This window comes from Botryllus schlosseri, chromosome 3 (genome assembly GCF_051294905.1).
Source record: "Botryllus schlosseri isolate E-star chromosome 3, Bs_hap1, whole genome shotgun sequence".
NCBI lineage: Eukaryota > Metazoa > Chordata > Ascidiacea > Stolidobranchia > Styelidae > Botryllus > Botryllus schlosseri.
The window spans coordinates 5,105,996-5,128,019 of record NC_137238.1 but is presented as its reverse complement, the minus strand read 5'-3'; the positions used below and the strand labels follow the sequence as shown (position 1 = coordinate 5,128,019).

Below are 22,024 nucleotides of genomic sequence, written 5' to 3'. Positions count from 1 at the left end.
TCGGCCGAATGTGAACGAGAATTCAATAACAGAGAAACACGCTAGTTTGTGCACATACTCTGTCGCTTAACCGTCGTATATATATACACGGTATTCATCAAAAACATATTGCGTTTAGTTGGTACCCGCAGCTCACATCGCCATTAAAGAGCGACAGCGACCGTGCCGGAGACGAGTTGTGAGCATTTATTAAGCGCTTACATTTATAATGTCGTCGTCTCGCGTATTCAGACCCATACATTTTCAGCGCTCACTATGAAAACGATCCAGTCACCGAGAAAGTACAGCAATCGGAAGATATGCCCCTTACCGTAGCGGCGGATACAGATAATAATGGTACGTCGTAGTGGAACATAATTGTAGTAAATATCAAATGGTTACCTCATGTTGCTTTCAGGAGTGAATGAAGACGACCAGTATTGAGTCGAGAAAATCGATTGCCTTACCCGACTCAAATTTATATTCCGCCGGTATCCTAAGCCGACGCCACCCTGAAAATAAGATTCATTATTATGTAATTATTCCGTGCTTCACGACTATTCAGTATTAAAGCTTGTGGAATGAAACGCGACGACTGTTTGATAGTACAAAGGGGTGCCTAACACAATGCAGAATGTAACGCATGTCAATGCAAGCATAAGTTTTCCGAAGGTTTTTCTTAATATAAATTGCATAATGGCACGTGAGAATTCGCTGTCCATAGCTGGTAACACAAAACGTTTATGCTAATTGTGATAATGTTGATTCCAAGGACGACCAGTGACGAATCCGGTCCAAGATAATAACGCGACAGATAGGACAGCGACACTCGCAGGTTTTCAAAATGTCAATATATGCAATGTCCCACTAGCCATGCACTGTACGTTCATACGGAAAAAGCAGCAGTTTTTACTTTATACGCACGACCAATACGGGAGCCGCAAACACTTCATCAGGCTAATGCCACCACGTCCGGTACGAGAGCGCTATGTCGTCACAGTGGTCAAGCCACTGCCAGTTCCGACGTTGATTACTAATGTTCAAGTGGAGCGGCTGTGCCATTTACGGAAAAAGATGGAAGAATACGTCGGTATTCCTGAAATACGTGAGATGGACGAATACGCCGGTATTCCTGAAATACGTGAGATGGACGAATACGCCGGTATTCCTGAAATACGTGAGCGGACCGAAGAATGCGTGGACCCTGTCCAAGATGCGGCCACGGACGGCGACTACCACAGCCGTACTGATGAGGAGTAAGTGCTGCTTTGTATAGTACTTGTATAGACACGCCATTGGTGTGTGTTGAGTTGGTATAATATGCAGCTATCATGGATAATGATAGGCATAATGTTATGTTACAGCTCGATGAGGGACGACTCCTCAGTCGATATGGGAATCTCTACTGTAGAAACACGCAGGTTTGTACACACAGTATATCGCTTAACTGTCCTACACGGTGTTATAAAAAAAACGGTGGTGCGTTTAGTTGGGATACACAACTTCAAGCGGGCGAAGCCGAACATGCCGAATACAAATTGTGAGCATTTATTATACGATAACATTTATAATGGCGTCGACTACCACCAATACATTGCAGCGTTGAACCCGTGTCCGACGAAGGAGAAACCAGTGGAGTGGCGGATGATACAGGCGAGTATGGTACGTCGCATTGGAGCATACAATTATAGTCAGGACCAAATGGTTACGTTACCTCATGTTCCTTTCAGACGACACGGGCTACAGTTACCGGGTCGAGCAAATTGATGGTACGACCTGGATTATACTGGTCATACACCGATCTCGACAGCAAGAGCATCATATTATCGAATGATCTATATAAATAAAAAATAACTTCAATGATGACTTTTCGATGGTGCAAACGGGCCCTGAACAGACGGTAAGCTGTCGTCATTCAATGCGAGCATAATTATTATGAATGGTTTTCCTTACGTAGTTTGCGCACTTGCACAGAAACAGTCGCAATCAACAGAAACAGTCGCAAGCAATAGTAATAATAACCGCCTGTATACACGCCCATGATGATGTCGACTATGTGCACGAGCGCTAGGTGTAACCACGTCTATTACGTCATGTAGTATCGCCGGTATCATCGACAACTGTATTGACTTGAATGTTGGTCTACTTCTACTAGTTGGTAGTGCAGTGATAGGCGTGGCCCTTTCACTATGTATATTAGACGACGTAACCGATACATATGCTGAATATTCGTGACGTAACTATCGTTATTGTCTGATACGAATATCTCCTTTCGATTTAAAACACAACAAATTTGTTGTGCATTAGAACGGATATACGCATGTATTTATTAGGAAGATAACCTGGTCGGCGTTGATGTTGTTGTAACACCACGGTGTGTGGATAGGTCGTGGTAAATGTTCATGATAACATAACGAACGTATCTGCTCAGATTTGTAACGCATGCATTACGCCTGATCTAATGCTTCTTTGTCGGATTACAAAGACAGTCGAAAATTATTGTACCGTTGTGTACTTGGATGATATACTGTTAATGGAGAAGGAGTATACCGATCGGTAAGTCATTGATTGTTATAGTTATACAACGCATGTATAATTGTATATTCATGCATGCAAATGATTGAATCGTACAAACACCGGTATTGTTATGTGTGGATGGTGACGTGCTGACATCGCGATTTGCGAACAACCCGACAATAAGTTAATGCTACCCAGTGACGAATTGGTATCAACATGGACGCAGGTACACGGTCGTGCAGACCCGACTCGAGGCATTATATTAGGTGTATACGTCTGGGACCGGTGACCGACGACTAGTATGACCCGCGTGCACTCAGTGAGCGATTTTTTGAGGTATCCAATCAATTTGACAAATCGAAAGTAAGATCACTGCCATGATTCTGGCAAAACTGACAAAGAATGGAAAAGTTTGGAAGTATGAATAGAACATTCAGGCAATATGATCGGGAATTACATATATATTGCTATCAATTTTGATCCTCTCCCTGCTCACGTAATCAGATTTACCGGTAGAGCTGAGCGAGGTATGTTTTAAAACGTAGGACCGCCCAATAATAATTAGACATCTTCGGGCGCATACCCGTTGGCAGGAACGAAACAGCACTTTGTCAGCCTCGCCCCCCCCCCCCCACAAAAACTTGGGTTTGGGGGTCTCATAGGGTGATAAACCGGCCCCCTCATCACAGTGTTCGCTTTTGCCACGAACTTAGCTGCACTGTTTAGTGAGCCAGCTCGAAGCGCGAAAATTTTCGATAATTCATGATACAATCGGTCAATAAGATCGGGAATTGCAAATATATTGCTATCAATATCTTGTCCTCTCTGCTCACGTTATCAGATTTACCGGAAACTGTAGGGCCCGTAAATAATAATTAAACATCTTCGGGCGGCCGGACCCGTTGGTATGACTGCGTTACATGATTTTATTTCGTGACCTCCTGTCTGCTATATCAAAAATATAGAATCGCTCAAACGTACTAAACTAAAAGACGCACACGATTTCAAATTGGTATTTCTTCACAGGCATATATTTTTTTCCTGCTGGATGGTATTTGTCTTCTGAGGTTCAGATTGCCAAGACAGGAAGCAACATATGGCGCCAGTCATCTAAGCGCCTATGGACAATTAAACCTATTATTTTGTATATATAACGAAGTTTTCGGTCTGCGTAAGGGCAGTCTGTTTCGGCCAAGGTTTTCGCGCTGCCGATCGTTCTGGCACACTTCTTGGGAGTCGCATGTAATAAGTCCTAAATCGTTATATATCTTGGTGCGTAGTGGCGTATTAATGGCCAACGCCGATATGTCCATTTCTATAAATCTTGCGTGTTTTTTCTTGGGGGAAGAGTACCAAATAATCAAGATATTTGGCAACTTCAAATCGCGCACTGCGCGAAAAATTTTGGAAAAAATTGCATAAATTTTCAAAAAATACTCTAGAATTTATGCTAATTCACGAAATAATTTGGGGCCCCCTTCGAGCTCGGGCCCCCCCAATTGGGGGGTTTGGGGTGCGGCAGTTACGGTGCTGCTTGCACCCCATATTCCATACCGGAATTTCGTTCCATACCATACCATACCATAAATAAATTTGAAGTGCATACAAAGAAAACTGTCGAGGGCTATTAAATGATGATAGTCGACTATATATTATATGCATAGCATCGATACAAGGTGTCTAGGTTTCTACGCAACATAAGACGATCATTTGACATCCTAAAATTGATAAAGGACTATGAAAATAGACCGGACGGGCACGAATACGATATATTTTGTTCATCAACCGCGCCCAGATGAATGTGCGATCTGGGCTGTTCCGATATGTTGCAAAAATATCACTGCAAAACGAGATTCGACTGTAACCAAGAACAGCGGTTAACGTGCGCAAGGGTGTTGTTCATACAGATTAGCCGGTTGCTAATTTGCCGCGGAGTCCGTGATTGATAATTGCACAATTGGTCCGTGACCAAGGCCGCGCATGCGGAATGTGGATGTATCCCACGTTTAGAGGCAGACAGTAGTAGCAGATGCAGTATCAGGTACAGTTGTCACTCGTGTGCGCTCTGCGAATATGCAAAGGTGTATTCTCATAGAAGTTTATATATATATATATATATATAGAGAGAGAGAGATAGAGAGAGTACATAGACCACATATTTATATAGTAATCAACACGGCACATGAACCCATGGTATGGTATGGTATGGAACGAGAATTTTCCATACTCCATACTTGCCTTACTATCTCCATACCTTACTTGCAATTTTCCATACCATACCAACATTGTTCCATACCATACTTTCCATACATTCCATACTTTCAAATACTTCAATATCATAAGTATAGTACCTTTTATAGCACCTATATTATTGATATTTCGGATGTCATTATTGGTTAAACTAGCGAATCTAATGCGAATCTAAGTACTGGTAATAGTTTTATAGAGTCTGTTTTGGTGAGGTTTAGTTCACGGTGGTGAGGTGCCGTGTACGTCTACTCTACTGCTTCCGCGAGCAAAATGAGATAGTGAGCAGATTGTTATCTAGTACTGTCCATAAAAGGGGCCTGCAACCTACGGCCGGCGGGCCGGATGCGGCCCGAAACAAGATTTTTTCCGGCCCGCGGACAGTTTCCCGTCTTACATAATCACTTGCCTAAACGTAAAATTTTAGTGACTGTAATTATATAGGTGTGCGCACTGTGCAGCGTGCGATAGTGGAGGTTACGCGTAAGTTCGTCGAAGCGAGAAGACTTGCATTATCGGCATTTACGATGTGCTGAACCCTAATGAATTTATTCTTGGTAAATTTTTGGTACCGGGCTTATCAAACGCTTTGAAATCTTAATTAAGGATTGCACCGTGAGTTATTTGATCAGAAAGAAGCAGACACGGCGGTGCCTGTATGGCAATGCTATTCTCAAATCAACCTTGTAGTCATTATCGGCGAGAAATGGCTTTGAAGTGACATTGCTGTCGATAAAATACATTCATTAAATACGATTTATTCCTTGTATACATGGGCGAATAATTTATCCATTCAGCATTCCGGCCCGCCAAGTACCTAATTTCCATATTTCCGGCCCGCCGACTGGAGAAGTTGCCCGCCCCCTGCTCCATGCATATCATCTCATTTCCGGTACATTGGCATGAGGCACATGCAAGTTTGAAGTAAATACTCGCAAAATAATTTATAGTTTAGGCACACCCATAAAATATCCCAGCTGCAGGCAATCTGCATGATTATTAGTACAGTATTTGGTCGGGGTTAGCGTGGCGAGAATTCCAAACTTACATCCACCCCACTCCCTGATCTATAATCCTAATGCGAGATCGTTTGAAATATGACCAATAAGATATATTTGGTATATAAATAGTATAGATGTGCGGACAATGTTTCGGAAGAAATGTAATCATCAATCACATTGAGCATTTAGTTCGTTGCATCATCATTGTTTGTAAGCTGTCGTCACTTAAGGAATGAGGTAGTTGGAGTAGCCTACATTACCAATTATTGTGTCACATGACAGACTCTACTCGGAGACGTCGTGTCTCTCGACTCGAGAGAATATCGGATCAACTTTACTACTGCTGTCATTATTACATCACATAATCAAGTCATTCCAAGTGCTCCTAAAACCTTTGCACAAGCGTGTATCTGCTCCTACACAGTGTTCAATAGTTCACGTTCACACATAACAAAAGAGATCGACGATCGTATTCCGTGAACAACGAACAACGTACGCTTCATGAAGCTTGCACAGATCACGATAAAATGTATAAAGCACCAATGTATGGAAGTATGGAAATGTCGTTCCATACCATAGATTAAAATCTTCCATTCCATACCATACTTGCATTGTTCCATATTCCAATTCTCGTTCCATATTTTTTTTTTTTTTACGGCTCCCCGTATCCGCCGGCGTTTGGCAGCCCTCTCTCAAAATAGGGCTGCCTCGCGCCCGGGGTCTTTCTTTATTACACATTTTGTTTATTTTTATAGTTTTTTTTTTTTTTTCTAACTCAGGGATTTTTAAACAGTTTATGAACGTAATTTTTAACGGTTTCTTCTTGTTTTGTCTCTTATTTGCGTATTCTTGTTTCTAGATGGTGTATACCTTAGTACAACCAACTACTCCAATGTAAACGATTTTTTATTATTTTCATATTTTAGTTTGTGGATCAAAAGCCAACCGCTGGGTGCGAGTGGTTGGGAGGTTCTTTGACGGCCCCTCCCCTCTCTCCTGAAGAGTTTTTCGTCACTTTTTTCCTTTTATTTTTCGTTGGGTTGACCCAGCTTGCGTCTGGGACCCTGTATTTTATTCTCATTTTTTTTTCTGTCTTGAGATTTCCTGCTGATTTTATTGTGTCTCTTCCAAATATAGTGCTATTTTTTCCACCCATTCGAGTGTTTCTGGGTTCGGTGTTATTCTCTCTAATCTCTTTTTCATTATTTTGAGAGTTTTCCTTTCGATGTCTTCTCGGTCTACTCTTTCGTTATTAATATCGAGCGATATTTTTGTGTTTATTATGATTTTCCTCTTTAGGATGGATGTTAATATCCAGTTGATTTTATTTTTTTCATTGTTATACAAATTCGCGTCATTGGAGAGCGTGATTTGTAGTGCACATTCTATATTTTTTATGATCTTTTTTATATATGTACATTCCGTGATCAGGTGTTTTGCATTATCATTTTTTGCTCCGCAAAATTTACAGTTTAATAGCAGCGGTTTGTTATATTTGGTGTGCGTCATATTTCTATTTCGCTTTTTTTTCACCAAATATGTACCCTTCTATTGCAATTCTGTAGTTTATTTCCAATTCTTCGTGATGACGGTTTGGCCCTTGTATTTCGTTTTCCAGATTTTTGACCATTTTGCCTCGGTACCGTTTTCTAATCTAATAGTTGGGTTATTTTCACTCAGTTTTTTTGATTTTTGTGTACAATTTTTTGTGTGTTATTTCCCCCCATTCTTCTTCCGTCAGTTCCAGTATCCAATTTTTGGGTGTCGGGTATTTATGTGCTTCTGAGTTGTTATATAATTTACTGTTAATCCCTTTAAGTTTGGTACCAAGTTCATAGATGGCATGTTTGTGCCATATTTCTGTTGGGGTATCAAGGTTTTTTAGAATTGCAATTTTTTCTGCTTGGCAGGTTTGGATTTTCCCTATTACATCAGGGAATCCGATCCCGCCTTTTTCTTTGTTTGCAATGAGCGTTTTCCTCGCGATACATTCCATTTTCTGTGGATGCCACAGAAATTCGAAATATAGTTTTTCGATGTTTTTGATGTGCTCTTTGAGCGGTGTTATTACTCTGGCATTGTACAATATCTGACTTGACGCGAGGGAGTTTAGGATGGTAAGTTTCCCTGTCCATGTCAAATTCCTGTTCCGGTAGGCGTAAAAAATACGTTTTAATTTGGCTATTCTCTCTTTCCAGGTTTCTTTATTTTGATTTTTACCGTAATATTGTCCGAGTATTTTTATCATATCTTTTTTTTGCTTTCCAGTTCCGGGATTCGAGTTCGATGTTTTATCGGGTTAATATGTAGTATCTCGGTTTTTCCGGTGTTTAGTCTTTGTCCCGTTGCGCGTTCGAATTTGCCAAATTCACCTAATATTTGTTTTACGTCCTTTTCGCAGGTTAGGTAACAGGTTATATCGTCAGCGTATTGCTGAATTTTGATTTTCGTTTTGCCGATGTTAAATGGCTTTATTTTTTTTGTCGTTTTCGATTTTTCTTGACAGGGGGTCACTGCTGATGGCGTAGAGCAGAGGTCTCAAACACGCGGCCCGCGGGCCGCATGCGGCCCGCCAGAGCATTTTGTGCGGCCCGCGATGACATTTTAGATTTTTAATAATTTGCAATATATCAGTGTCACATATATCTTTTCAGGTTATAAAGTGAAAATTCCCTCTTAAATTGCCACGAAAGCCTGAAACTATTGATCAAACTTGACTATCACATCAATTGTAAACGCTACCATGCAGTGGAAGATTCACTATTTCGCCACGTTTCCAATTCATGATGACAAAACCTGACCCTTAGACGATTCGTGACTTAAATTTGTGAGTTGGACTTAGACGCGACCTTTCTTAGAATTACTCACACTCGGGCTAACTCGATGGCAAAATGAAAATGAGACTCGAGTGGACTGGGAGTTACTCGGAATGCCGTGAATTTATTAGAAGCATGGACGCAACCAACTATAATCGCGTATCAGGGGAATGGTAATAGATCAGAAGGTCGCAGCTTGGTATTTCGCTAACTAAGCAAGTATTTATGGCAACCATTGGCAATCTGTTAGTTACATCTTTGGTCGCTAAACCATGTTATTAAGGCCACTTAAAGGTACCGAGTACCCAAGTGGTACGCTCCAACGATGTAACAACAATGGGCCGTTCGGCGTTCGGACATTTCAATCACTAGGACACAGTTATTAACATATTTATATTATATTTATATTTTTTTCTGCTCCTATATTTGAAGATATTTGGCCATGAGATTAATAGCCTATTTATCAGAAGTATACCCGAATCCTATATCCCATCGGAATTACAACGCCCAACCTAAAAATGTTTTAATTTCAGATCAGTCTATTATCAATCTGTTAAATTAAAAATATTCATAGAAACTGCAAAATTATAACCCGATAGCTTTTATAATGGCATCATACATTTGTCTGCTCATGATGTCTATATCTTATAATTATATATCAAGTATACAACATCAATTATATTCAAAAAGTTAAAGATGTGATGATTCTTTTCGTGCCAGGCCTAAATTGAAACAAGAGTAAATCACATTTGTGATTTTGACGATGTGTGTTTACTGGCAGTCTGCTTGATCGGCTTACTTTCCACAGGACAATTCATTCCCGCCAAATAAGGTCTACTTGGAAAGACATAGAATACCCCTATAAATGCTGCGGCCCGCGGCGTCGTCAAAACTGGAAAACTGGCCCGCGAGCACATTTGAGTTTGAGACCTCTGGCGTAGAGCGACATACTCAGCGGACACCCCTGTCTGATTCCACGTTCTATTTTTATATGGTTTGTGAGTGCTCCATTGACTTGGATCTTGCTGGAGGCGTTTTCATAGATTTCTCGTATTATGCGTGTCAGGTTGTTGGGTAGTTGATATACCCCCAAGATTTTGAAGAGGTATTCGTGATGAATCCTATCAAATGCCTTTTCCTGGTCCAAGTTCATGACCAGGAGTTCTTTGTTTTTCTTGGGCATATTCTATTACCGCATGGGTATTTCTTAGGACGTCGGTTATCTGCCGTTCTTTTATAGCACATTTTTGTGTGTGGTGGATAAGGTTTGGTAAGATGGGTTTTAGCCTGTTCGATATGATTCCGGTTAGTATTTTTATAGTCTGTGTTCAAGAGAGTTATTGGCCGCCAGTTTTTTAATTTCTTTGGTTCTCCTTTTTTGTATAGTAATGTTGTAATACCCGTTGTCCATGATTTACATAATCCACCAAACATATAAGCATTATTGATAACCTCCGTCAGTTCTTTTTTAAAGGTCAACTATATCGACCGAAACAACTTTGGCTCATTCAGTAGAGTTTTACATGCTGATTCCAAAAATATACACCATACTTTCTAAAATTACGTATTTTCTGAGATATCGAGCAGCGAAAGTCGCAAAATGCCACCACAGACGAAAACGGTAGTAAAATCAATGAAGCATGTCGATGACGTACTACCATGAGGATTTCTGATGCTGCGGCTGTGGTGTATGTATTGAAGTGGGATAATGTCAACCTCTGAAGCTGTGGACTGAACTGATAGCTACACGGTGTCTAGTAAATCTGATTCCGACGCTATTGAGGAATTCTCGTATATAGGTAAGCCATTGAATGGTATATACAATCAGGCATTACTGGACGACGAAAGTACCGTACCGTTTGGTCAAATGATTGGACTTGCGCGTCTAAAACAATTATTGTAACGCATGCATGTAAGATTGTGCGGTATGCTGACGATCTAAGCTTGAAGAACGATGCATATAACTAATACATATTGACTTTTCAGAGACGCTAGACCAGACTAGATTCACTCAAAGGAATTCAGCTTCGCCGCATCAACTGGATCCGAAGTATTCCGACATCGCTGATCAGTTCTCACAGACTGCTACTTCCACTTTATCTTTGTATGTAATAAAATGGCTTTACTCAAAAGCTTTTACTGGATTCTAATACATACAGAAAAGTCGAAAGCTTTTATTGGGTTCTAATAAATACAGAATCGCAAAAATTATAATATAGAAGGAAATTATCTCAATAAATCTCTGTGAATAAGTGAATTTCCCAGGATTCTTCGGCGAATTTTCTTTTTTTTGATGTTATGCTCCAGCATGATGCCCTAGGCCAGGATTGTCAATGTTTCTGAAATAATAATTTAAAGCAGAAATTCAATCATATACACTCACTAACACTCCATTTACTTTATTTTTATTGTAACACCGGTTCAATGTCTATGTGAAAGCCAGCAGCAAGACAAGAGTTTTTTATGTAAGCCTAGATCAGGGGTGGTTGTTCGTAGTTACAAAACTCTGAATTTGTTGGGAAAAGTGAGGTTGAAATAATAATTACCTACCCTGACACGGCATCATCGTGATGTATGGCTTGATCTCGTTGCAATCTTGCACGTGCAGCAGCAAGGGGAGGGGGTTCTGGCCACACCTCGTGGTCAACGATTGAATGACAGATGTGCCTCCAGAAGTCGTTCTTCACCATTGTACAGCATCCTTTGCGGTAGAGAAAGTGTGATGGCAAAGTGCTCCTACTCTCACTACAGCAGCTCATTGAAAAACACTGTACATCGGTGAGCACAGCAGCCTTCCTTATATTGGGCTGCAAAAGGGACTTTCCGGACTTGCATTTCTTCTGCTCTCTGCATCTGTTTTCATTGAAGTGCGGGGCAGCTAGCCGTCCTCGTCCTTACCGAGGTGGCGTTTCCATGGGATCAATACATGAGATGGAAACAGAACTGCTTGCCTTGCACGTTGGCTTCTGTACTTCCTCTACACAAGCCTTCGCAAATTATAAGAACCTAAAGAACCATAAAATGAAGATTGAATAGTCCAGTCGGGCATGACGAATCAAAACAACGCAGCATCAGGTAATTTAGGCGAAGACAACAACCAACGATTGACTTAGACATCCCATTCAGTGTTCCATGTATCGGCAAAATCCTCATGGTAGTGCGTCATCGACACGGTTGCTGATTTTACAGCCGTTTCTGAGAGGTCGGCAGTTTGCACTGCGATATCTCAGAAAATACGTAATTTTAGAAGTTAGGATGTATATTATTGGAATCAGCATAAAAAACTCTACAAAATGAGCAAAAGTTGTTTTGGTCGATATAGTTGACCTTTAAGAATGTTCCAATATGTCGCATAATATTCTTTGGACGGTCCGTCAGAGCCGGGAGTCTTTCTATTCTCCATGTTTTGGATCGCGTGTCGGACTTCTGCCTCGTCTATTTGGCTTTCCAGCTGAGCTCTTTCTTCTTCACTTATGTGAAGATCACTTATGTTTTCTAAGTAGTCGTCTTGCAGCTTGGAGTCCTCTTGCTTTGACTTCCCTCACAGGTTTTTATAGAATTCTTCCACTGCGCGCATAGTTTCTATATTATTTTGTGTTTCTACTCCCGATTCGTTCACTAAAGTTGTGAAGATTTTACTTTCTTTGCGTTGCTTTAGTTTATCGTAAAAGTACTTGGTGGGTTTTTCATTCTCTTCGATGTCATGCAACTTGTGCAGTATGCATTGGTATCTTATGTTTTCTTCTTCTGTTTTTTTGAGTTTTTTTGCTTCTTCGTATGTGTTTTGGTCCTCACTGGTGTTTTGTAAGGTTTTTGCTATGTTTTCTTGTATCGCTTGTTTTTCTTTATTTGCCGCGATTCTTTTGTGCCTTTCGTTTGTGCTTATTAGTCTCCCCATTTCTTTTTTGTACTGATCCCACCATTCATAGATGTCATCAAAGATTGGTTTGTCTTGGACACATCTTTCGTGTAGGTTTTCTATCTGTTTCCGTAGACTATCATCTGCGTATTCTCTGGTGTCGTTTTTCCAGATTCCCTTGCCCCATCTGCTCTGCCTTGGTTTCATTCTTATATGTATCTTTTGTAAGAAGATGTGGTCAGAGACGAAGTTTAGTTTGTGTTCGCATGACTTAACTCGGCTAAGGAATCTTTCTGATACATAGATGTTATCGACTCTTCTAGATTGTTTGTGTTTTATTACTGTGTACAGCCTTGTTTTCGGATTCCCCCACCTCCAGATGTCCCTGATTTTATAGATATCGGTGAAGAATTTCCAGATCTTAGCGGCTGGGGTCATAGTAAAGTTTGTGTCGTTTTTCACATCCATTCTATCGGTGACGATGTTGTAGTCTCCACAGATGATAGCATCATTCGGTTTCCTTTCAATTTCGTTTATAAGTTCTTGGTATAGCTCTGTTTGGTTCTTCCCTACGTCGGGTGGGCCGTAGATGTTATAGAGGTTTGTTTCCTCTCCGAAGGTTAGTAGTTGCACCCTGTCTTTTCTAATTATCTTGTGTGCCAGGTCGTATTGCTTTTCTAGGTCTTTTTTGACTAGAATCGCAGTTCCTCTGTAGTATAACTTCTTCCCTTCTACTGTGTCTACCCATTTTTGTTTCAGGTCTACCCATTTTTGTTTCAGGTCTATATGGTTCGCGTAGTATGAGAAGTTGTTTTGGTTTGCCCATTTTTGGACTCTTTGAGTGTCTACCCTGTGGGTTTCCGTGAGACATACGATATGTTTTTCTGTTTTTATACGATATTTGTATGTTTTTCTGTTTTTATGAGACTTTTAATTTTATGCCAGTGGGTAGACATTCCATTTACGTTCAAAGAAATTATATCTAGATCAAAATCCATTTTTCCTTGGGGTGAGGGGAGACTTGTTCGCTTTAGGGCACATTTCTATTTCTCATCGCTGCGGTTTGGCTTTGCCAGCTTTCGTCTGGCTGTGCCTGCCGTTGGCGATGTTGGACTACGAACGTCCTTGCTTCTTTTGTTTGGCGAGCATTGTGTTTGGCCAAAGAACTCTTTTTCTGTGAAGCTACTAATCTCAAATCTTTGTCGCAGTATCGATGTTTGGTTGGATCTGTCTCTGTTTAATGTACGTTTTGGCGGGCTACCGCTTGTGGTTTTGTTTAGCCCTGTTTGCGTCTGTCTCATCATCACTTGTGATTATTTGTAGTTCATCTTCCGATTTGCTTTCGTTGTCTGATCTTTCGATTACTGTTGTCTAGTTCGCTGTCTGCTTGTGGTTGTTGTTCTAAGTTGAAGTAGTCTTCTGCTGTTTCTTCTTCTTCGCTGTCATCTTTGTCTTCTTGTTCGGCTGTCTCCTCAACCTCTGCCTCACTCGCTACAAAGGTTGGGCTTTTTTCTTCGTTTTCACTCAAATCAGGTTGGTCTGGCTCTCCATTTCGACAGATGTTAAGTGTTCATCGACCTTTAGTATTCTACGCTGACCTGAAGGTATTTGTTCATCAGTTTTTGTTGGACATTGATCACGTCTATGTCCTGTCTGTTTGCACAGGAAGCACGCTGTTTGGTTTGGACACTGGCTCGCAGTATGTCCTCTCTGTAGACATTTGTAGCATGTCTCGTTCCCTTCGTTATTCGGGGGATAGACCTTGCACGGGGCTTGGCCTAGATATATGAAGGGTGGAAGTTTTCAGGGTGTGTAGCCTTCTATGGTTATCCGCCGATACCCGTTGTGTATGTCGGTTCCTTTATGGTATATTAGTTTTACTCCTTGTACCGTGCCGCATTGATATTGAGCTATTTTGTGGCGTATTTCAACTTCCTCCACTTCCGTGGGTACAGCTCTAATGTTAACCTGTGCTGCAGGCGGCCTCGGCTTCTGGAAGTAAATCATTCCATTTGTTGTAAGTATTCCAAGGTGCGTTGTTTCCAAGAACCTTTCGCGAATTGATTCTGTGTCTGCTTGTTGATGGAATGTTAGGTTGTATGTTGTTCTCCCAATTTGGTATATTGATGATATATGTTCTTTATATTGCTCAAGTCTGGGATCTGTGATAATGGCGTCTATCACCTCGCTTGTTTGACAGCCGAAAGGCGTCATTACATCGAGTGATCTCGGCCTGTGTCCATAGGTAATACGCTGGTATTCACGTCCTTTTATTGCGTTTGAATAGGCCATATTGTGGCGTTTTTGTCTTGTAATGCAACTCAAAGCGAGGCGTTTCCAGACAAGCGAGAAGTCGATACCGCGGTTTCGCAAGGCGTTTCCAGACGCGCAAGGATCGTTCGATGTCTGGCGACTGACGTCAGACAATCGAATTGACCTAGGGTTAAAGGCTCTCGTCGTCGCAAGGGAGAGACGCGAGAGGGAGAGAAAGTAGAGACTTGACTCGAGAGAGTCAAGTCTCTAAAGAAAAGACTCGACAAGTTCTGACTCACGCGGTCGAGTCAGAACCTGAAGAGAAAAGACTCCGACTAGAGTTGACTCACGAAGACGAGTCAAGCTCTAGTGGAGGTAGAAACAGACTCCTTGAGACCTGACCACAAAGAGCAGTCAAGTCTCAGGAGGGAGAGGTGATGAGTCTGCAGAAGACTCGAAGGTGAAACGGAAGTCCAGCGGCGACGAAAAGATTGAAGAAAGAAATGAGTAAGTAGCCTAGGTAAATCTAGAAATTAACCTAAGGTTTACGGTAATTACTACACTAGGTTGCCTCAGCGGCTCCGGAACAGTATTTAAATCTTAGTTAGTATACTTACGCCGGTTGCTACCTTAATACAACCGAATACTCCAAGGACCGAGGACACTTTCAAAAATGTCAAAAAAGATACATTTTTTTTGCGGCTCTCCGTATTCGCTGCCTTTGTTCGACCCTCTCTTAGATGTAGGGTCGCTTCCAGGTCAGGATTTTTATTACATATTATTTTTAACTAAGGTAACTGGTTTTTAAATTAAATATAAATTTTTACCTTACCACAACCAACTACTCCAATTTGTGGAGTGGGTAGGTTTTGCTTTTTCTGCTTGTGGCTAAGAAGCAGCTCACCTGTCGCGAGCAGGTCCGAGTTTTTGGGTCGGCCCCTCCCCACTCTATTGAAAGGATTTTAGCCTTTTTTCCCCTTTTAGATCGTTGATGGATTAACCAAACCTTCGTTTGGAACCCATCTTGATCAGGGGTTTTAAGATAATTCCTCTAAAATCTTGTTGTTTAGGTTTTGAAGCTCACCACAGAGGAAAGTTTTGTTTGCAAGCCTCTTTTTTGCTGTTGTTGTGATTCTGTTGTATATGTTTTTGGTCAGATTGGCTTTGTCGTATTCATTTTGGTTGGTTCGATCTAATACGAGTCGATGTTTGAGCATTTGAGTTTTGTACAATGTGGTTATGAATTTTGATTGTTTTTGGTTAGTTTCAGTAGGTTTCGCATAGAGTATATTGTCTCTCTGTAGTGGTGTTTTCTTTCCGTTCTTACGCAAGAGATTTTCGAGGAGGCTGAGGATTGGTTTGGCTGCGCTGCATTCCCACAAGATGTGGGCAGTGGTCTCGTTGGGGTGTCCACACTGTCTGCAGTGCAGCCTTGCCGTTCCGCCTGTGCTGGTGGTGAGTATGTTTAGTTCTTTACGAGTTGCCCCAAAGAGGTGGCCCTCGTGCGCGGCTCTATAGCCTGCTATTTTTTCGTTGTTTTTTATGAGTTGTTCCTCCCCAGGCTGGTCGTATAGTAGTTTGGACCATTGGGCCTGGGGGGTGTCTGGGTTGACACTCGTGTTTTTATCTCTGAGGGCTCTGTGTAGTTGTTTTTGCGTGGCCTCTCCCCATTGTTCTCGCGTCCAGCCTAAGAGTTCTCTAATGTTCAGAAGCTCTCTCCACTCCTCATTGAGGAGGTCTCTTTTGGGGCCTCTGATGTTCTGTAGGTCAGGGTTTATGGACTTGATTTTAGATCCAAGGCAGTATATGGCATGGTGAGGCCAGAACTGGTTCGGTTCGTCCATTGCTGCCAAGATTTTTTCCAGTCGGCAAGCCTGAATTTTACTCTCGATGTGTGGGAGGTCGAATCCCCCCTCATTGACGGCCCTCATAATGGTGTTTCGCCTGATGACTTCTATTCTTTCTGGGGCCCACATGAATTTGAAGATGATGTTGTTTAGTTCGGCAATGATGTTTTTGTGTGGGGGGCAGGTTTTCGCCTGGTATAGGATTTTTGGGGCGATTATGGTGTTGATAATCGTCTTTTTTCCATACCATGTCAGTTTTCTTTTGTTGTTATCGGCGCACGATTGGTGTACCCGTTGTACCACCTTGTCCCAGTTTAGGTGGTTTTGGTTTTCGCCAATCTGCTGTCCCAGCACCTTAATGGTGGGTTTTCTTAGTTTTTTGTAGATGTTTTCATCTCTCGGTGAATTTATTTGTAAAATTTCGGTTTTATTTAAGTTAAGTTCTTGGCCTGTGGTTTGTTTTAGTTTTTCAAATTCTGTTATGGCTTGTTTTATGGATTTGTAATTCGTTGTGATAATTGTCACGTCATCCGCGTATTGTTGAATTTGAGTTGTTTTGTTGCCGAGTTTGATTCCATTTATGAGATTGTTTTTCCGGATGCTTTCAGCTAGGGGTTCTGCAGCTAAGACGTATAAGTATGTGCTTAGCGGGCATCCCTGTCGGATGCCCCTTCTGATGTTGATTTTTTCTGTCATTGCCCCGTTTATTAGAATTTTACTGGTCGAGTTTTGATACACATGTTTTATCAAGTCAGTGATCTTCTTCCCGAACTTGAGGTGTTCCATGATGGCGAAGAGGGTCTCTTGTGACACCATGTCAAAGGCTTTTTTCTGGTCGAAATTACTTATCAGTAGGGGTGTTCCTCTTTGTTGTGCCAGGTCTTTAGCTGCGGCCACGTTCCTTAGGACGTCCGAGATTTGGCGCCCGGGACTGAACATTTTTGTGCTTGCCCTATTATATGCGGCATTGATTCTTTGATTCTGTTGGCCAGGATTTTTGCCATTATCTTATAGTCGCAATTCGATAATGATATAGGGCGCCAGTTATCTAGGAGTTTTGTGTCTCCTTTTTTGGGGATTAATGTTACTTGTGATTTGCCCCAGGATCCTGGTGTGTTGATGAAACATAGTCTCTCAGAAATATACAACAGTGCACTATTCTTAAGAGTTTCAAAAAAGGCTGTGTAAAATTCTGGCGAAAGGCCATCTGGTCCCGGTGTTGTGGACGTCTTCTGTGAGCCTAGTGCTGCTTTTATTTCTTCCTCAGATATCACTTGATCTTGAAGTTTTTGTTGTTCCTGGGAGATTTGTTTATCGAGCTCTTTGACCAAGGTGTCAATGCTCTCCTTCGGTGCGCTGTGCGCGATGCCCCAAAGTTTATGGTAGTATTTTTGTGCGTGCGTAAGGATGTTGTTTTCCCCCCGAATTTGCTCATTGTTGTTACCGGTGAGCTCCGTGATATTCTTTCCCTTTTGTTTTACTTTCAGTTTGTCATAAAACTGTTTTGTCGGTTTCTCTTGATCTTCCATGTTGTTTTTGTATTCCGAGTTCATCAGGAAGTCTATCTTAGCCTTTTCCAGGGTTTTCAGTTCCCTGGTTAGCTTATCTCTCATCTCATTTGTTAAATTTTGGTTCTGTAGTAGTTTCTTTCTCTGGTTTGTTTCTTGCGTTTCTGCTTGTTTTTTCTCTATGCCGTATTGTATAGATGCTATTCTAATTTTGTTCTTTAAGGCGTCCCACCATTGTCCTATATTTGGGTAGAATGGTTTTTCTAGTTCAAACATTGTGATTTCGTTTCGTATGAGGGCTTTGTATTCTTGCTGGTTTAGGTGCGCTGTGTTGTTCTTCCAGCTACCTTTTCCCCGTTTTTCCATCTGTTTTTGTTTCAGGTGCATTTCTACGTAGTGTGTGTGGTCCGAAATTGGGTTGATTTGGTAGGCTTATGCTTTTTACGTCGCCTATCACGTTTTTCCCTATGTAAATTCTATCTATTCTTCTCTTGCCTTTAGGGGAGTTTGATGTGTATATCTTTGTGTTTGGGAAGATCCATCGGTAGACATCTATGACGTTGTGTACTTTTATATACTGTTTCCAGGCGGTGGATGCCGGACTTTCGGTGTACGTATCTGCGCGTTCAACGTCTATCGCTTTTGTGACGATATTAAAATCACCAAGGATGATTGAGTATGTTCGTGCGTGTTGTTCTAGCTTCTAGCTTATTTGTCAATTCCTTGTAGAAGTCTAGTTTCCTTTGCAAACCTGATGATGGGGCATATACATTAGTGATTGTCATCGACTCTTCGTGCTCTAGCTGAATGGTTACTTGCTGAGCGCGGTGTGTGTTGATGATCTCGTGTTGTATTTTCGCGTTGTCAGGGAGCCAGCGTTCCTTAAGTAGGATTGCTGTTCCCTGATAGTGTTTGGGCCCTTGTTCGTCTTGTGGTTCCCATTTTTCATCTTTGTCAAGCGCATTCAGAAACAGCTTGTAGCCTTGTGTTGCTGCCCAGGTTGTGAGCTGGTGCTTTTTGACTTTATGCGTCTCTTGGACGCATACGATGTCGGCTTTTTTTGTTTTTATGAAAACTTGCAAGCTGTTCCAGTGCGCTTGTATTCCGTTTATGTTTATAGACACTATGTATGTTGGTGGGACGCCGAATTTTAAGATTTGAAGAGGTTTTTCAAGTCCTGTTCTGCCACGCCTGTCCTGCGTAGCTTACTTGCGGGTTTTGGCGGAACTACTGGCCTATTTTTGTTTATTTTGACTTTGAGATTTTCGTCCGAACTGCCGCTCCTTGTCCGTTTGATAGGAGACGCTTGCAGGTTTTTTAGGTCATCTGCGCTTACTCTGTATGGCGCTGGGTCGGACAGCGCTTTTCGCCTTGATTGTAACGGTGGCGAAGTTGGCGTCGGTATCTGCGTACTGTCCCTAATTGTGTGCTGGGAAATGTCTTCCCAATTTGAGTCTCCTGCCGAGTGTGGAGTTTTATTTCCGTCACTTTCCGGTGTCTCCTCTATTTGGAGGTCACCTGAAGTGTGTTCATCGGTTTCTCCTTCGCTGGTATCATTGTATTGTTCTTCTTTGTTTTTCTTCTTTGTTTTCTTCTTCGGGTGTGTTTACTATGTATACATTGTCATTGTCGACAATTTCGTGTGTTTTTTCTTCTTCTTGTTGTTCTTCATGCATTTGTACGTGTTCTTCGTGCATTTGTACATGTTCTTCATGCACTTCATGCATTTGTGCGTTACTTTGTTCACGAGTGTTGTGTATTTGAGCTTCTGTGATTTTATTGCGTTGCTCTGTAATCGTAGGGTAGCTTTCCTTCAGCTGCGGACAAGCCATTCTTTTGTGGCCTGTTTGCTGGCAGTGAAGGCACTTGATTTTCATTATCGCAATTTCTTGCAATGTGCCCATGCTGTAGGCATTGGTTGCATATTTCCACCGTTTGCTCTCCCGGTGGGAGAAAAACCTTACAGCTGTAGCCGCGTATCTTTAGGTATTGCGGAATCCTGCCTGGTTCGTATTTGGCGATGAGTACTTTTCTATACCCGTTGTGGTATTGTGTTTTGCTGTGGTTTACTTTCACTACGTTGATAACTTTACCGCACTGGTAGAGAGCTAACAATATCGCGATTTCTGCGTCCGTCGCTTCTGTTGGAACAGCGCGTATGTTTATAAGTTTTAGTGGTTCGCTTGCATCTTTGACTCTCATGGTGCCATTGGCTGTTGGTATGCCATGTTGGCACGCTGAGAGTATATTGTTTTTGATTTTCTGCGCATCCGGTGTGTCTTTTACTGTGATGTTGAAAGTTTCGAAGCCTATTCAGTACATAGAGTCTATCTTGTTCAGCAGAGGCTTGAGCGGTTCATAAGCAAGCACGGCTTGGAATACCTCGCTTCCCTGCATATTGCTTGGAATTTGCACATCTAGCGAGCGTGGTCGCTGTTTCCTCTTATCTGTGGCCATAGAGGTATTTTTTTTTTATACGGCTCTCCGTATCCGCCGGCGTTTGGCAGCCCTCTCTGAGAATAGGGCTACCTCCCGCCGGGGTCTTTATTACACATTTTTTGTTTATTTTTTTATTATTTGTATTTTCTAACTTAGGAGTTTAACGGTTTCTTCTTATTTATTTGCTCTTATTTTTTGAACATATTGTTCAGGTATCTTGGTGCAATCAGCTACACCAATGGTTGGCTGCATGGTTGTTGTTCATGTATCTTAGTACAACCAACTACTCCAATGGTTGGAGTTGTGTGATGTTGTATATTTGCGTTTATGTGTTAAAAGCTTCCCGCCGGTGGCGCGTGGTCTGGGGGTTTTTGAACGGCCCCTCCCTCCTTCCCGGCAGGGCTTTTTCCCGCTTTTTCCCTGTCGATCGTTGTCGGATTTACCAAACTTTCGTTTGGAACCCAAAGCAGTCATTGTTTATTGTTTAAAGATTGCATTATGTGTGGTTTATCAAATATTGCTCTATTTTTGATATAGCTTCGGCCCGGAGCAGGGTTGCTGGCTGGGTCTCGATTCTCCTTTTGGTCCTCCCCAGTGTTCCAGTGTTTTCTTGGTCAAATTTTCTTTTCCGACTTTTACGTTCTCGACGTCTAGTGCGATTTTGTGTTTAATTATACCCTTTTTCATAATTGATATTAGTAGCCAGTCTGTTTTTTTTTGTGTTTTCATTGTAGAGTATAGCGTCTTCATAAAGTTTAGTTTTTAACGCTGTTTCGAGTTCTTTGATTGTTTTCTTTATGAATTTGCAATCCCAAATTATGTGGGCTACGTTATCGTTGGTCGAATCGCAAAATTTACAATTCAGGTCCAGGGGCCTGTTGTAATTGTCGAAACGCAGGTTTCTGCCCCATTTTTTGTTCCCGAATATATATCCGTCTAGCGCGGATCTATAATTGATTATCATCTCTTCATTAGTTATTAGTTTTTCTCCTTTCATTTTCGTTTGGAGGATTTTTTCATAATTTACGTCTTTTCCGCTCCGAGTCTTGATTTCTGGTCTAATTTCTTTGGAGTTTTTGACCGATAGATATAATGTTTTATGTGAAGAGTCTTTCCATTCTTCATCGTCCCATTTCAAGTTTTCCGCGAGCTTTAGAATATCCTTCCAGTCTTTTGGGATGGGATATAAGTGCGGTTCGCTGTTATTATATAATTTTGGGTTGATGGATTTCATTTTGGTTCCAGTCAGGTAGATGGCGTGTTTGTGCCAAAATTCCGTTGGTTGTTCTAAATTTTTGAGCGTTGCTATTTTTTCGAGTTGGCATGTAATCGCTCTGTATTCTACGTCCGGTATTTCAAGGCCCCCCTTTTTTTTGTCCGCGATTAGAGTTTTCCTAGAGATCGCTTCCATTTTTTCGGGGTGCCAAAGAAAGTTAAAGTAGGTTCTTTCGATCGCTTTTTGTATGCGCCTGGGCATGTGTATTACCCTGGCACTATATACAAATTGGGTTGATGCTAGGGAATTTAAGATGTTTTTTTTCCCGATCCAGGTGAGCTT

At 41.6% G+C, this 22,024-nt stretch overlaps 1 protein-coding gene and 1 long non-coding RNA gene across 3 annotated transcripts in view; one reads left to right on the top strand and one right to left on the bottom strand.

The window, feature by feature from the left end:
• LOC145436601 (L-rhamnose-binding lectin ELEL-1-like) overlaps nucleotides 1–22,024 on the bottom strand; it is a 119,924-nt gene that overhangs the window by 85,676 nt on the left and 12,224 nt on the right. The window contains exon 1 of one of the 2 annotated variants that reach the window (XM_080313991.1): nucleotides 15,302–15,313. The exons of the other annotated variant lie outside the window; for it this stretch is intronic. The gene's annotated coding sequence lies outside the window, so the exon portion shown is untranslated. Of the gene's footprint in view, nucleotides 1–15,301; nucleotides 15,314–22,024 lie in introns of those variants that run through there. 2 annotated transcript variants of the gene reach the window in all.
• LOC145436620 (uncharacterized) overlaps nucleotides 1–22,024 on the top strand; it is a 251,531-nt gene that overhangs the window by 227,488 nt on the left and 2,019 nt on the right. The gene's annotated exons all lie outside the window — the stretch shown is intronic.